Consider the following 18,336-nt stretch of genomic DNA (forward strand, 5'->3'; position numbering starts at 1 on the left):
TGCGCGCTCTGGTCAAAAGTAATGCACTAAATAGGGAATAAGGTGCCATTGGGACGCATCCATGGGTTTGCTGTGATCCTGATAGTGTTTAATATAACACAAATCCAGTCTCATGGAATAAAGACTGTTTTTAGTGCTCTAAGATAAAGTAGTCTGCGTCCCAAATGGCACCCTATTCCTTAGTGCACTACTTTTGACCAGGACCATAGGACTGGATCATTGCTACTCTGGATCATTGCTACTCTAACTTCCGCGACGCATACATAGCCCTCCCTCACCCTCCTTTCGGCAAATCTAACCATGACTCCATTTTGTTTCTCCCAGCCTATAGACAGAAACTAAAACAGGAAACGCCCATGCTCAGGTCTGTTCAACGCTGGTTCCGACCAATCTGATTCCACACTTCAAGATTGCTTCAACAACGTGGACTGGGTAATGTTCCGGATAGCACCGCACAACAACATTGATGTATACACTGATTCGATGAACGAGTTTATTAGCAAGTGCATCGGTGATGTTGTACCCACGGTGACTATTAAAACCTTCCCCAACCAGAAACCGTGGATTACATTTACATTTTAGTCATTTGGCATGACGCTCTTATCCAGAGCGACTTACAGTAGTGAATGCATACATTTCATGCATTTAAAAAAAAAAATGTTTTGTACTGGCCCCCCGTGGGACTTGAACCCACAACCCTGGCGTTGCACACACCATGCTGGCGTTGCAAACACCATGCTCTACCAACTGAGCCACAGGGAAGACCACGATGGCAGCATTCGCGCAAAACTGAAAGCGCGAACCACTGCTTTTCATCATGGCAAGGCGACCGGAAACATGACCGAATACAAACGGTATAGCTATTCCCTCTGCAAGGCAATCAAACAAGCTAAGTGTCAGTATAGAGACAAAGTAGAGTCTCAATTCAACGGCTCAGACACGAGACGGATATGGCAGGGTCTACAGTCAATCACGGATCACAAAAAGAAAACCAGCCCCGTCGCAGACACAAATGTCTTGCTCCCAGACAAACTAAACAACTTCTTTGCTCGCTTTGAGGACAATACAGTGCCACTGACACGGCCCGCTACCAAAACCTGCGGGCTCTCATTCACCGCAGCCATCGTCAGTAAAACATTTAAACGTGTTAACCCTCGCAAGGCTGCCGGTCCAGACGGCATCCCTAGCCGCGTCCTCAGAGCATGCGCAGACCAGCTGGCTGGTGTGTGTAAGGACATATTCAATCAATCCCTATCCCAGTCTGCTGTTCCCACATGCTTCAAGAGGGACACCATTGTTCCTGTTCCCAAGAAAGCTAAGGTAACTGAGCTAAACGACTATCGCCCGTAGCATTCACTTCTGTCATCATGAAGTGCTTTGAGAGACTAGTCAAGGATCATTTCACCTCCACCCTACCTGACACCCTAGACCAACTCCAATTTGCTTACCGCCCCAATAGGTCCACAGACGACGCAATCGCAATCACACTGCACACTGCCCTAACCCATCTGGACAAGAGGAATACCTATGTAAGAATGCTGTTAATCGATTACAGCTCAGCATTTAACACCATAGTACCCTCCAAACTCGTCATTAAGATCGAGACCCTGGGTCTCGACCCCGCCCTGTGCAACTGGGTCCTGGACTTTCTGATGGGCCGCCCCCAGGTGGTGAGGGTAGGAAACAACATCTCCCCCCCGCTGATCCTCAACACTAGGGCCCCACAAGGGTGCGTTCTCAGCCCTCTCCTGTACTCCCTGTTCACCCATAACTGCGTGGCCATGCATGCCTAAAACTCAATCATCAAGTTTACAGACGACACTAGAGTGGTAGGCTTGATTACCAACAACGACAAGACGGCCTACAGGGAGGAAGTGAGGGCCCTCGGAGTGTGGTGTCAGGAAAATAACCTCACACTCAACATCAACAAAACAAAGGAGATGATCGTGGACTTCAGGAAACAGCAGAGGGAGCACCCTCCTATCCACATCAATGGGACAGTAGTGGAGAAGGTGGAAAGTTTTAAGTTCCTCGGCGTACACATCACAGACAAACTGAAATGGTCCACCCACACAGACAGCGTGGTGAAGAAGGCGCAACAGCAGGAGGCGAAATCAATTTGGCTTGTCACCAAAAACACTCACAAACTTTTACAGATGCACAAACGAGAGCATCCTGTCGGGCTGTATCACAGCCTGGTACGGCAATTGCTCCGCCCACAACTGTAAGGCTCTCCAGAGGGTAGTGAGGTCTGCACAACACATCACCGGGGGCAAACTGCCTGCCCTCCAGGACACCTACACCACCCATCACAGGACGGCCAAAACGATCATCAAGGACAACAACCACCCGAGCCACTGCCTGTTCACCCCGCTATCATCCAGAAGGCGAGGTCAGTACAGGTGCATCAAAGCTGGGACCGAGAGACTGAAAAACAGCTTCTATTTCAAGGTCATCAGACTGTTAAACAGCCATCACTAACATTGAGTGGCTGCTGCCAACATACTGACTCAACTCTAGCCACTTTAATAATAAAAAATTGGATGTAATAAATGTATCAGTAGTCACTTTATATAATGTTTACATACCCTACATTACTCATCTCATATGTACTCTATACCATCTACTGCATCTTGCCTATGCCGTTCGGCCATCGCTCATCCATATATTTATATGTACATATTCTTATTCATTCCTTTACACTTGTGTGTATAAGGTAGTTGTTGTGAAATTGTTAGATTACTTGTCAGATATTACTGCACGGTTGGAACTAGAAGCACAAGCATTTCGCTACACTCACATTAACATCTGCTAACCATGTGTATGTAAACAATAAAATGTGATTTGATTTGATTTGGGACAGACCTTAAATCTTTTTTGGAGTGCTCCAACACTTTCTTCTACCATTAATGGACATTTTTGGACGTTTATATTGGTAAGTCCAATTTTTATAAAGCAAATCCATCTGACCCATGTGAAGCACTGGGTAAACACCTTTGTGCCAGTAATAATCAAGTTCATCAATCAATTTAATCCAGGTCTTAGCAGAACCATCTAACACTCAATTACTTTGTTAAAACCTGTTGGGGCTAGGGGGCAGTATTTGCACGGCCGGATAAAAAACGTACCTGATTTAAACTGGTTACTACTCTTGCCCAGAAACGAGAATATGCATATAGATTTGGATAGAAAACACTCTACAGTTTCTAAAACTGTTTGAATGGTGTCTGTGAGTATAACAAAACTCATATGGCAGGCCAAAACCTGAGAAGATTCCATACAGGAAGTGCCCTGTCTGACAATTTGTTCTCCTTCTGTGGCATCTCTATCGAAAATACAGCATCTCTGCTGTAACGTGACATTTTCTAAGGATTCCATTGGCTCTCAGAAGGCGCCAGAAAGTGGAATGACGTCTCTCCTGTCTCTGGGCGAAAAACAGCAGGAGATTTTGTGAGTGGTCAGGCTGAGAACAGTGACACTGGAGATGGGCGTTCATGTGAATTCTCCATTTTTTTCTTTCAGCCTTTGAATGAATACAACGTCGCCCGGTTGGAATATTATCGCTATTTTACGAGAAAAATAGCATAAAAATGGTGTAAAATAGTCATATGTTTGAGAAATTGAAGTTATAGCATTTTTGAGGTATTTGTATTTCGCACCCGTGATTCCACTGGCGTCCCACCTTGCCCAGGGAGGTTAAATTGATTAAACGAATTAGACTTTGGACAAAAAACGCAAAAATAACGCCTTTAAACTGTTTAACTAATCAATGCACCATCATACCAGGTAACTTATTATTTTAAACATTTTAATACTTAAAACCGGCCAAAAATTGATGAATAAGATACTTGGCTACAGAAGTGTCATTTCTTATCAATCTCTACAGCTTTCGTCCAAAAATGTATCTTGTGAAATGACATCAACACATACTGGAAGAGTTACTGGATAGCTAAAGTGTCTAGCTTAGCTGACGAACTAGCTACGTCGGTCGCAGTGCATTACAAGAATGACACATCGACCAACCACCAAAGTCGCACCCCATTACTGTTTGAACATTTTGTTTGACTGTTTTTTTTTTGGTGCCAAAAGTTGACTTTTAAGCCACACCAATTAAGCCACCAGTCTCACACTAGCCTACAACAGGATGTGGAATGATCAATATTGCCAGATAGGAAATGCTAATGTTTCACCTAACTGTCTGAACAAATTGTAAACAAAAACCCTACTTTCTACAATGGGTTGTCAAAACAAGCATTGTGATTGGTTGAGACGTGTTCTAAGCCATGCTAAAAAAGCTTTTTTACAACTGGTAGGGTTATGGAAAAAAATAGGCTACTTGTTTTCTGTTCTATCTGAGAAATCACTGCGTATCCACTGTCCCATCAGCTCAGGCAGGCAATCCGTAAACTTGATCTCCACTGTAAAAAAAGCATGTCGAAATTATTTCCCCTTGATTTCAAGCCTAACATTTGGTTTGCAATAGCCTCTGCAAAGTCCCCAACAATCGGATGTTCAGGTTTTCATTAACAAGGCGAAACTCCATCCTAACTCCTCCTCCACATTTACTGGATTGGTTGAACAGTGCAGAAGAGAACCTCCACCGACAGTTTTTTCTTCTCATTAAGACCAGTGTGATCTAGTTTCAGGCGTTTCTTTTACGCCTGCTACATTAGGTTAGGTTTGCAACAACGGTGGTTTGTACAAACCTTGTCTGCCTCGCCAACCTCTACAATTTTTTTTTTTACTTTGAATAGCGATCTCACCCATCGCATAGAGAATGAACGTATCGGACGAGACAGACAGATTTTCCGATACTGGCGAAATCATGCATCAGCATAATTTTTATGGATACAGTTGTCGGGAAGATTGCATACACCTTAGCCAAATACATTTAAACTAAGTTTTTCACAATTCATGACATTTAATCCTAGTAAAAATCCCCTGTCTGAGGTCAGTTAGGATCACCACTTCATTTTAAGAATGTGAAATGCCAGAATAATAGTAGAGAGAATAATTTATTTCAGCTTTTATTTATTTCATCACATTCCCAGTGGGTCAGAAGTTTACATACACTCAATTAGTATTTGGTAGCATTGCCTTTAAATTATTTAACTTGGGTCAAATGTTTCGGGTAGCCTTCCACAAGCTTCCCACAATAAGTTGGGTGAATTTCGGCCCATTCCTCCTGACAGAGCTGGTGTAACTGAGTCAGGTTTGTAGGCCTCTTTGCTCGCACACACTTTTTCAGTTCTGCCCACAAATGTTCCATAGTTTTGAGGTCAGGGCTTTGTGATGGCCACTCCAATACCTTGACTTTGTGGTCCTTAAGCCATTTTGCCACAACTTTAGAAGTATGCTTTGGGTCATTCTCCATTTGGAAGACCCATTTGCGACCAAGCTTTAACTTCCTGACTGATGTCTTGAGATGTTGCTTCAATATATCCACATAATTGTCCAGCCTCATGATGCCATCTATTTTGTGAAGTGCACCAGTCCCTCCTGCAGCAAAGCACCCCCACAACATGATGCCGCCACCCCAGTGCTTCACGGTTGGGATGGTGTTCTTCGGCCTGCAAGCCTACCCCTTTTTCCTCCAAACATAATGATGGTCATTATGGCCAAACAGTTCTTTTCTCCAAAAAGTTTGTCCCCATGTGCATTTGCAAACCATAGTCTGGCATTTATATGGTGGTTTTGAAGCAGTGGCTTCTTCCTTGCTGAGCAGCCTTTCAGGTTATGTCGATATAGGACTTGTTTTACTGTGGATATAGATACTTTTGTACCTGTTTCCTCCAGCATCTTCACAAGGTCATTTGATGTTGTTCTGGGAATGATTTGCACTTTTCGCACCAAAGTACGTTCATCTCTAGGATGAGCGGTATGACAGTTGCGTGGTCCCATGGTGTTTATACTTGTGTACTATTGTTTGTACAGATGAACGTGGTACCTTCAGGCGTTTGGAAATTACTCCCAAGGATGAACCAGACTTGTGGAGGTCTACCATTTTTTTTATGAGTTCTTGGCTGATTTCTTTTGATTTTCCCATGATGTCAAGCAAAGAGGCACTGAGTTTGAAGGTAGGCCTTGAAATACATCCACAGGTACACCTCCAATTGGCTCAAATGATGTCAATTAGCCTAACAGAAGCTTCTAAAGCCATTACATAATTTTCTGGAATTTTCCAAGCTGTTTAAAGGCACAGTCAACTTACTGTATGTAAACTTCTGACCCACTGGAATTGTGATACAGTGAACTATAAGTGAAATAAGCTGTCTGTAAACAATTGTTGGAAAAATGACTTGTGTCATGCACAAAGTAAATGTCCTAACCGACTTGCCAAAACTATAGTTTGTTAACAAGAAATTTGTGGAGTTGTTGAAAAACAAGTTTTAATGACTCCAACCTAAGTGTATGTAAACTTCAACTGTATATACAAATACATGTCAATACCCATGTAAAACAAAACAAAATGCAGCTGGTTTTCTGTCTCAGTTTTGTGTTAGCTGTGTAGTTGGCTAGCTAGCAAGGGAGAAGGGGGAAGGCAAGGGGGAAGGGGGAAGAGTCTGCATAGAATCGTCTAGTGGGTGATTGAAATAAATAAATTGTCTGTGTTATAATTCCACTTTCTGTAAAATGGTCCGGCAGTAGGCTGCAAGTGTAGCCTACAGTGTATTTCTGCCTGATGAGCATGATGATTGATCCGCTAAATTCAGCACCACGGACAACGCTATCACTGTCAGCAGCTGCGGTGCCTGCCCATAGCAACCTGTCGAACGGACGACCTGAGGGCTTAGCTGGCAACAATTCCAATCGAACAAACAGCCAGTCAGTTTAAATTATAACAATGCCAATACAGTAGAACAAACAACTGGCCGGCTTGGCTGGAAAACATACATTTGTGTAGGGACTATATTCTCGTGGAGGGATGAAATACTAGCCTATGAAGACATTTATAAATGTTTTAATTTCTTTTTTAATTGGTGACCTGTTGTAGAAAAGCTATTGTACACTTGATGTTGTATTAAACAACATTTCTAGCACAGCTGTGCTGCGGCTCATACCGTAGATCAGCAAAGCTGTGCTAAAATAAGTCGCCCTCTCGTGTACAATTTCTTTAGTATGGCCTGAGCTCACTGGTGCCCTCTCCTGGGGTGATCTGATAGTGAACACAGCAAGTAGGATATCCACAGACCAGATCCACAGACTTCTAGTGTGTGAATGTTCAACTATCTCCAAGCTAGAAAAGAAAATACACAACATGTATACCACACCACTCTGCCTCCATTATCCCCCCTTTCCCTCCTCTCCTATTTCTCCTTCCCTCCTCCCCAACCCTTCTAAATCCCGCCTAAGATCCCCTCCGCCTGTAAATCTGAGCCCTGTTTGTGTGTGTGTATCTATATCTGAGTGCCGGGTCTCCCTTGGTCTCTGTCTCGTAACCTGTTGCCGCGGCAGTAACTCACGCCTCAGACGCAGGCTGTTGTTAAAGGCATGCCGTGTCATTAGTGGGCGCGTGCAGTTTTAAGAGTACACTATCTTGTTTTCACATGTGTGCACGTGCTCCCCATAAAGAGCATACTGTGACAGACAGAGCGCGCTTCCAGTCCATAAAACACACATCCAAATATTTGTGCTGTGATGCTGCATGGTTAGAGAGAGGAAAGGGGGAGAGATGAAGGGAGAGACAGATAGAGAGAGAGACAGAGGGAGGAGAGAGATAGAGGGAGAGAGGGAAAAACAGAAGGAGAGACAGGGAGGGGAAGAGAAAGAGCAGCTCTGGAAATATAGAGGATGAGGTTTGGGAGGGTTTCAGGTTAAGGGTGTTTTTGTGCAGATTTTTATTTTTTATTTTTTATTTCACCTTTATTTAACCAGGTAGGTAAGTTGAGAACAAGTTCTCATTTACAATTGCGACCTGGCCAAGATAAAGCAAAGCAGTTCGACAACATACAAAAACACAGAGTTACACATGGAGTAAAACAACATACAATCAATGATGCAGTAGAAAAAAATAAGACTATGTACAATGTGAGCAAATGATGTGAGATAAGGGAGGTAAAGGCAAAAAATGCCATGGTGGCAAAGCAAATAAAGTATGTCAAGAAAAACACTGGAATGGTAGATTTGTAGTTTGAAGAAAGTTCAAAGTTAAAATATAAATAATATGGTGCAAAGGAGCAAAATAAATAAAATAAATAAATACAGTAGAAAATGAGGGGTCCCTTCACTTCAAGTTCCAATAAGGAGTGGCAGTCACGAAAAAACACTGTTACGGGTTGTATCCCAAATGGGATCCCAAATGGGTTATATTCCCTATATAGGGCACACATGGGAATGGGGTGGCATTTGGGACTCAGGTACTTTCAAATTAGATCATTCAGCAAATCAATAAAGAAACTATGCAGACTGAATATTAAAATACTAGGAACGTCAAAATACATGTACCTAACAATAAACACATAACACAGCCGCAGTATGTTTCATGAACGGTATATAATTACAGCTTATTAAACTGTGGTCAAGGGAAACGCTCGCAAACTCATGCGCTTGACATTTTGCGATGGAAATATTGTTAAATATTAATACTAAAATACTCCTGGACGCCAGGACCGAGGAGCAAAACGCTGCTCTGTTTGTGGAAAATATAAAAATTAATTGTTGAAAAAAGGGTACGGTTTGCGTGTGTGTTTGTGTGTACACATTGTTGAATAGCCTAGCTGTTCTCCAGAGGCATGCCAGAATGTCACCCGGTCCTCTCCTATTAGGAGAGCTGCGCTGGATGAGCAGAAAGACACACACACACACACACACACACACACACAGACACACACACACTATCAGGCGAAGCACTGCTGGACGGGCAGAGCAGAAGATTGAACTGTGTTTAGGAGACGTGCAAATGGCCAGACGAGAGGCTGCAGGGCGGTAATAGTCGGTAATACTTGTTAAGTTTATGTGGGATTGGGGTTCTTAAATTAAAACGCAGCTACAAACCAGGCCTGGCCTGACACAGGGAGAGACAGGGAGAGAGAGGGAGACAGGGAGGGTTAGGGGGAGAGGGAGAGGGAGGGTTAGGGAGGGGGGATGGAGAGAGGAGGGGGGTGGAGAGAGGAGGGGGGTGGAGAGAGGAGGGGAGGGAGGTGCAGGAAGATTAAAGAAATGGAGGAGGTAATGAGTAACTATCATTAGAATGGTGCCGGAGGGGATGGCTGCCGTTTTACAGGCTCCTAGCCAATTGTGCTATTTTGTTAGTTTTTTTGCATTGTTTGTAACTTGTTTTTTTACTTATTTTGTACATAATATGATATTGTACATACTATTGCTGCTACCGTCTCTTATGACTGACAATAACTTCTGGACATCAGAACAGCGATTACTCACCTCGAACTGAACAAAGATTTTTTTCTTTAACGAGTCCGACGTGAAGGATATACTGCTTTCTCGGGAACAAGCCCAAATCCCTGTCATTTGCGTGAAGAAAAGACGGAGAAAAAGGGGGCGGAGGTCAGGCTGGCTTCTGAGAATTCTTAGGCGAGTGAGTAAACCTCCACTAAAATCTGTTCTATTGGCCAATGTGCAATCATTGGAAAACAAAATGGATGATCTACGATCAAGACTATCCTACCAACGGGATATTAAAAACTGTAATATCTTATGTTTCACCGAGTCGTGGCTGAACGACGACACGGATAACATACAGCTGGCGGGATTTTCCATGCATCGTCAGGACAGAGAAGCAACGTCTGTTAAGACTAGGGGCGGGGGTTTGTGTCTATTTGTCAATAACAGCTGGTGCGCAATGTCTAAATTAAAGAAGTCTCGAGGTATTGCTCGCCTGAGGTAGAGTACCTTATTATAAGCTGTAGACCACCCTATTTGCCAAGAGAGTTCTCATCTATATTATTCGTAGCCATCCATTTACCGCCACAAACCAATGCTGGCACTAACACCGCACTCAACCAACTGTATACCGCCATAAGCAAACAAGAAAATGCTCATGCAGAAGCGGCACTCCTAGTGGCCGGGGACTTTAATGCAGGCAAACTTAAATCCGTTTTACCTAATTTCTACCAGCATGTCACATGTGCAACCAGAGGAAAAACAATTCCAGGCCACCTTTACTCCACACACAGAGACGCATACAAAGCTCTCCCTCGCCCTCCATTTGGAAAATCTGACCATAATTATATCCTCCTGATTCCTGCTTACAAGCAAAAACTATAGCAGGAAGTACCATTGACTCGCTCAATACGGAAATGGTCAGATGACGCGGATGCTACGCTACATGACTGTTTTGCTAGCACAGACTGGAATATGTTCCGGGATTCATCCAATGGCATTGAGGAGGTTACCACCTCACTCATCGGCTTCATCAATAAGTGCATCGACGACGTGGTCCCCACAGTGACCTTATGAACATATCCCAACCAGAAGCCATGGATTACAAGCAACATGCGCATCGAGCTAAAGGCTAGAGCTGCCACTTTCAAGGAGCGGGAGACTAATCCGGACGCCTGTAAGAAATCCCGCTACGCCCTCAGACGAACCATCAAACAGGAAAAGCGTCAATAAGGATTAAGATAGAATCCTACTACACCGGCTCTGATGCTCATCGGATGTGGCAGGGCATGAAAACTATTATGGACTAAAAAGGGAAACCCAGCCGCGAGCATCTTCTGTTCTGGACGACTGTGTGATAACTCTCTCGGTAGCCGATGTGAGCAAGACCTTTAAACAGGTCAATATTCACAAAGCCGTGGGGCGATACGGATTACCAGGACGTGTACTCAACTGGCAAGTGTCTTCACTGACATTTTCAACCTCTGCCTGACCGAGTCTGTAATACCTACATGTTTCAAGCAGACCACTATAGTCCCTGTGTCCAAGGAAGTGAAGGTAACCTGCCTAAATGATTACCACCACGTAGCACTCACGTCAGTAACATGAAGTGCTTTGAAAGGCTGGCCCTGGCTCACATCAACAGCATAATCCTGGATACCCTAGACCCACTCCAATTTGCATACCGCCCCAACTAGAGGTCGACCGATTATGATTTTTCACCGCCGATACCGATTATTGGCGGGCCAAAAAATCAGATGCCGATTAATCGGCCGATTTATTTATTTATTTGTAATAATGACAATTACAACAATACTGAATGAACACCTATTTTAACTTAATATAATACATCAATAAAATCAATTTAGCCTCAAATAAATAATGAAACATGTTCAATTTGGTTTAAATAATGCAAAAACAAAGTGTTGGAGAAGAAAGTAAAAGTGCAATATGTGCCATGTGAAAAAGCTAACGTTTAAGTTCCTTGCTCAGAACATGAGAACATATGAAAGCTGGTGGTTCCTTTTAACATGAGTCTTCAATATTCCCAGGTAAAATGTTTTAGGTTGTAGTTATTATAGGAATTATAGGACTATTTCTCTCTATACGATTTGTATTTCATATACCTTTGACTATTGGATGTTCTTATAGGCACTTTAGTATTGCCAGTGTAACAGTATAGCTTCCGTCCCTCTCCTCACTCCTACCTGGGCTCGAACCAGGAACACATCGACAACAGCCACCCTCGAAGCAGGAAAAAACTACTCCAAGTCTCAGAGCGAGTGACGTTTGAAACGCTATTACCGCGCACCCGCTAACTAGCTAGCCATTTCACATCGGTTACACCAGCCTCATCTTGGGAGTTGATAGGTTTGAAGTCATAAACAGCGCAATGCATTGCGAAGGGCTGCTGGCAAAACGCACAAAAGTGCTATTTTGAATGAATGCTTACGAGCCTGCTGCTGCCTACCATCGCTCAGTCAGACTGCTCTATCAAATCATAGACTTAATTATAACATAATAACACACAGAAACACGAGCCTTAGGTCATTAATATGGTCGAATCCGGAAACTATCATCTCGAAAACAAAACGTTATTCCTGTTACATTGCACAACCTTCAGTGTTATGTCATAATTACGTAAAATTCGGACAAATTACCCAAAGTGTTGCATATACCCTGACAACGTGCAATGAACGCAAAATGACACAATTTCACCTGGTTAATATTGCCTGCTAACCTGGATTTCATTTAGCTAAATATGCAGGTTTAAAAATATGTACTTCTGTGTATTGATTTTAAGAAAGGCATTGATGTTTATGGTTAGGTACAGTCGTGCAACGATTGTGCTTTTTTCGCAAATGCGCTTTTGTTAAATCATCCCCGTTTGGCGAAGTCGGCTGTCTTTGTTAGGAAGAAATAGTCTTCACAGTTCGCAACGAGCAAGGCGGCCCAAACTCCTGCATATACCCTGACTCTGTTTGCAAGAGAAGTGACACATTTTCCCTAGTTAAAATAAATTCATGTTAGCAGGCAATATTAACTAAATATGCAGGTTTAAAAATATATACTTGTGTATTGATTTTAAGAAAGGCATTGATGTTTATGGTTGGAGCAACGTGTACCTAAGCGATTATATGCAACGCAGGACAGGCTAGATAAACTAGTAATATCATCAACCATGTGTAGTTAACTAGTGATTATGATTGATTGATTGTTTTTTATAAGATAAGTTTAATGCTAGCTAGCAACTTACCTTGGCTTCTTACTGCATTCGCGTAACAGGCAGGCTCCTTGTGGAGTGCAACGTAAAGCAGGTGGTTAGAGCGTTGCACTAGTTAACCGTAAGGTTGCAAGATTGAATCCCTGAGCTGACAAGGTAAAAATCTGTCGTTCTGCCCCTGAAGAAGGCAGTTAACCCACCGTTCCTAGGCCATCATTGAAAATAAGAATGTGCTCTTAACTGACTTGCCTAGTTAAATAAAGGTCTAAAAACAAAAACAATTTTTTTTTTACATTTTTTAAAAATCGGCCAAATCGGCGTCCAAAAATACCGATTTCCGATTGTTATGAAAACTTGAAATCGGCCCTAATTAATCGGCCATTCCGATTAATCGGTCGACCTCTAATCTGAACAGACAATGCAGTTCTGCTGCTAGACATAGCCTTAGTGATATCTGTTCTTCCTCACTTCATCTGACCTCTACCCCAAAGTGCTCACTCCACCCCATCTCACGGCTGTCATGGTGCCTGGTACCAGACTGTGTCTCTTCTCCTACCAGAGGATCCCTCCCATAGGATCCCTGATGGCTAAAAATAACATATCCTTACATAATGTAAACGTTATACATTAACCTCTCTCCCTCAGTGACATGAATAAGTATATTTCATATTCTCAGAAACCAATAGCGTATAGAGTTTTGCAAAAATAGCCTATAGTTTCAAAGATAGTGCCTAAGCAATCATAATTTTTTTTAACTGCACAACTTAAACTTACAGAAGGCAGAATTTTTTTTCATAAACTAAATCTAAATGTTGATATTAGCTGACAGAGGTATTTTTCTAAGACCCCTTTTCCATCTGTTTGACATGAAATCAAGATGGAAGATGGTTGAGAAATGTATACATGCCTTATTTTTAAAGAAATATAGATTTAGCTTTCATTTGACATGCTCCTATGAACTTCACATGTTAGTGCTCATGGTCCCTTTTACATGGAGATGACCATATCTCTTTCAAATACTTCAAAAAGTTTGAGCATAGATTGGATATGGCTGGATGCCTTAACCTTAAACAGAGGAACTAAGCAGGCTGCTATATCTACACCACAGGAACCTTCGCCTGAATGGCTGAACCTCTGACCTAACAGGCCTCAGATGGAGTTCCAAAAGATTTCAGCGTGTGGTTGGTTGGTTGGGAGGTCAAGGTGAAGGTGCGGTGTTTGAACAGCTCAGGATCAGTACAGAGCCAGACCAGGGCCATATGCTGCTCATGTGAGGCTAGTCTTTCCACATAAAGTGTGTGTGTGCTTGTGTGCATTTATGTGTGTGTGTGCTTTTTTCTTCGACATTTTAGCAGACGCACTTATTCAGAGCGACTTACAGGAGCAATAAGGGTTAAGTTGTCACGGGTGTCGTCGTATTGTAATGACCAAAACGCAGCAGGAATGTGGATGCTCATCTTGAATATTTATTAAACACAGAGAGCACGGAAAGAATAACAACACGAAGAACGACAAAAGACAGTTTAACAGGCTATACTCACAACAGCAGTGCTAAAGACAACTACCCACAAATCCCCAGGTGAAAACAAGCAACTAATATATAACTCCCAATCAGGAACAACGACGTACAGCTGTTCCTGATCGGGAGCCACACAGAAATAGACAAACTAGAAAACCATACAAAACACAAACCCTTCTGCCACGTCCTGACCAAATACTAATACAATTACTCCCTCTGCTGGTCAGGACGTGACATAAGTGCCTTGCTCAAGGGCCCATCAACAGATTTTTCACCTAGTCTGCTCTGAGATTTGAACCAGCAACACTCTTAACGACTAGGCTACACGCCTCTGTGTCTGTGTGTGTGTGTGTGTGTGTGTGTGTGTGTGTGTGTGTGTGTGTGTGTGTGTGTGTGTGTGTGTGTGTGTGTGTGTGTGTGTGTGTGTGTGTGTGTGTGTGTGTGTGTGTGTGTGTGTGTGTGTGTGTACAGTATATGAACCCATCTTTCCAGTGTCTGCCCCAGGAACGTTGAGGTCATTTTATGTGCACAGCAGGGTCTTCCCTCCACGCAACACATTAACACACGGACCAAGCCCTTTTAATGCATTAAAGACTCTATTAAAAGTTTCCCTGCCTTGTTTCAATAAAAAGTGATGGAAACCAAATTAATTTGACATGTTACATTTTCTGTAAGCCCTTCAGGCAGTCTGTCTTTTACACATTACAGTTGATAGAGAGATAGACAGATAGAGAGGGAGAGAGAAAGCAGGAGAGAGAGAGAGACCCGAGACAGAGATCTTCCAGTCTGAAGGCAGGTGTTCTGTTCAGGGTCAGGCTAGCATATGAGCTGAGGTTCTAGAGTGAAGATCAAAGTTCAACTATCCCAGAAGACACCAGCTGGGCCATCTGGTGAGTCAGTCTCTGGCTCTGTCCCAAATGGCACCCTATTCCCTATATAGTGCACTACTTTTGACCAAAGCCTATAGGGCTCTGGTCAAAAGTTGTGAACTAAAGGGAATACTAGGGTGCCACTTGAGATGCAACCTAATAAGGCTGCTAGAATTACTAGCAATCAGTAGGCGCATATCATACAGATATAATACCATTTCAGCAAACAATTAGTCAGCCAGTTAGGCTTACATAGTAGGCCTATGTTCAAAAGAAAGCAAGTCACAGGAAAGGAGAAACACACTAAGCCGCGATTAACAGACAATACAAAGGGCTTACCTGAGCTCTCTTCCATACACACACATACACAGGCAGACACATACAAACAGGCACACACACTAAGGCAAAGACACACCCAGAGAGGGTAGCAGCAACTCACCTAATCAGACTTGTTAATCTGGTTCCTTCAGTTAGTGTGCCAGAAGGCTCGTAACTCTCCACCCCTTCACTTCCCTCTACCGCCTTATAGAGCCTGTCAGAGAGATATATATTGACATAATATGACATTTGAAATGTCTTTATTCTTTTGGAACTTCTGTGAATGTAATGTTTACTGTTAATTTTTATTGTTTATTTCACTTTTGTTTATTATCTACTTCACTTGCTTTGGCAATGTTAAAATAAGTTTCCCATGCCAATAAAGCCCTTAAATTGAATTGAATTGTGAGAGAGAGAGAATTAAATGATTTTACACACTGCATACAGATGAGATAAACAGGAGTTACTATAAACATTTCTGAGGAAGTGCCATTCATATATGGGGACAAAAGTCATTCAGAAAATATCCTCAAATGCATTTACCACCAATCACCACTAGATGGGGGTGACTGCACACATAAATAATACAGCGTAGTCCAGAGTAGACCATGAAAGGCATTCCCTGCAACTCATTCCTGTGCTGCCTTCAGCATGGTGAGAGAGACTACGTAGCTAATGATGGATAGAGCAAGCTATGACTCTCCGAATCACTCCGCTATCCTATTAAGGGAATACTTTAGGATTTTAGCAATGAGGCGTTTTATCTACTTCCCAAAGTCAGATGAGCTCGTGGATACCATTTTCATGTCTGTGTCCAGTATGAAAGAAGCTAGAAGTTAGTGTTGCACGTTATACTGGTACCACGATACCAAAATGTCATGCTACTTATGATACCAACATTTTTGAATACCCTTCCCCCTTTCATATGATACTATATGATACTACTGACTTTTTCAGCCCTACCGATCTATAGAACATGCTGGCGCCTGTTATAAAATGTTAATAAAGTCAGTTTAGTTTATAAATTCAGTTGAATTGAAGCAGCAGCCACTAGAGGTCCAATGATATCCACTTCACTTTCATGCTCACATCACTTGTGGCAGGTGTAATCATACATTGTATCAACCCTGCTAGTTCCGCGCTGCTCCAATGTAACAAATGCATAAATCTAACAGAAGACTCATCAGGGTCTGGTTATATTCAAGAGCAAAAACCAGTCGGAGTAGACTTTGCAAGTTCACTGTCATGCAGCCCCTGAGTGTCAGATAGGGAAAATGGAGCACCACTCAGCTACATATATGCCTGCAGCTTCACAGCAAAGAAAAACGGCCTGTCTCCAGCCTAAACGTTTACAAAAATCTGACCCATATTCCCGGAGATGCCTTTTTTTCACGCGCATTTGATATAATTTCACAAACCATGTCGCAGGCCATTTTAAACTAATGCCGCGGTCGCTAATTATTGGTTTGATAACAAACAACGTTGTTCAGTCATGGTGCCTAGCTAGCTAACAACCTGGTAACTTGACAATAAGTTTAGGCACATTTTATTGGCACAGGAAGAAAGAAAAAGGGTGTGATACTCATGAGAAGTGCTTCAAAAAGGTAGGATTTATATAGGTCTAATTGAAGCCAAAACTACATCAAACCTTTATTTAATGTGCTCCTTAAATTCTGTTTGGCGCCTAACGTTTTAAAAGTTGGGAGCAGTGTGTGTGTGTGTTTGTGGTAGAGAGTGTGTGTGTGTGTGTGTGTGTGTGTGTGTGTGTGTGTGTGTGTGTATGTGTGTGTGTGTGTTGATGCCATTCCATTTGCGCCTTTCCATTATTATGAGCCGTCCTCCCTTCAGCAGCCTCCACTGATGTATATTCCTTCCTCCCATTCCTTCAGCCAAATCACAGGTAGGCCTTTGCAAATACTAGCAAATGAACAGTGGAGAACATTTCAAAAACGTGAAGGCGTCCAGGGGACGGGGCGAACAGGATGCTAGGCCACTGATTTATTTCCCTCGTGGTATTGCAATACTACTCGGTATCAAGATACTTGGCCTGGTATCGTATCGTTTGTAAAATGTTGGTATCGTGACAAGCCTATTAGAAGCAGTTTAGCGAGCCAATGCTAATTAGCGTAGTGCAATGACTACAAGTCTTTGGGTATCTGCTAGCATGCTATGGAGATTACAAAAGGATGCTAGAGAGAGAGGCTAGAGCTCCTCTTCTGGCTGGCATGGTTGTATTTTGCCACCCTGGATATGTGACCTGTCTGTCTGCTTGGGTCCAGCAGTGTAGAAAGAACCCTTTCTCCTTAATGAGCTTTTGTAATAAACTGAAGTGTTTTTTAGCCCCCACTTCGTCCGTCCGGGCACTGGTTTCCCAAGATAAGTCTCTCATGCCATGCCGCCGTGCATTAATGAAATTGAATTACGTCTGTGCCATAGAGAGGTGATCCCTGAAACAGAAGTGTGTGTGTGTGTGTGAGAGACAGTGGAATGCGGCATGATAAAGAATGTGGCCTAAACTCCCCCAGCCATAGTACTATGGGTTAGAACACCACAAAGACCTGAACTCTCTGCATGGGAAACGACTGAATGAGTGGACTGAGGGAGAACGGAAGGAGAGAGAGCAGAGATAGCGTGTGTGGTTAGACAGGCGGTTAGAAATGAGAGTGGCCTAAAAGTTCCAGAATGGCCATTCGTTCGACGGGATTAACAACTCAGCTGGTTGGAAGCTAAGCCAAGGTGTACCCCCTCCTCAGCCCCTTGCTTCCCTCACTCAGCCCTGTCTGTGCCCGACTGCCTGCCTCACCTTACCTGCTTTGAATGACAATAGAACACTGGCAGCGGATGAGATTACTGGCGGCCATCTCCACTGGCACCACCTGATGAGGTCACACAGTCAATAGGACAGGCCCCCCAGTGTGAGAGAGACACACACCTGCTGTCACCACTGTCATTACGTTGGCCTGTGGGTAAGGTTTATGACCCCCCCCATAAATACCTTTCTCCCTTCCCCTCTCTTACTGACCCTACTGAAGGACTGCTGTCCTGTTAAATATAGAGAGTCTGGGAAC

At 43.0% G+C, this 18,336-nt stretch overlaps 1 protein-coding gene across 3 annotated transcripts in view; it reads right to left on the bottom strand.

Moving 5' to 3' along the window:
* The window catches only part of LOC115195893 (MAGUK p55 subfamily member 7-like), a 298,114-nt gene that overhangs the window by 167,563 nt on the left and 112,215 nt on the right, over positions 1-18,336 (bottom strand). For 2 of the 3 annotated variants that reach the window (XM_029756238.1, XM_029756237.1), the window contains exon 2: positions 15,390-15,482. The gene's annotated coding sequence lies outside the window, so the exon portion shown is untranslated. Of the gene's footprint in view, positions 1-15,289; positions 15,354-15,389; positions 15,483-18,336 lie in introns of those variants that run through there. The other variant, XM_029756236.1, reaches the window with a different exon arrangement.

This window comes from Salmo trutta, chromosome 6 (genome assembly GCF_901001165.1).
Source record: "Salmo trutta chromosome 6, fSalTru1.1, whole genome shotgun sequence".
NCBI classification, from domain to species: domain Eukaryota; kingdom Metazoa; phylum Chordata; class Actinopteri; order Salmoniformes; family Salmonidae; genus Salmo; species Salmo trutta.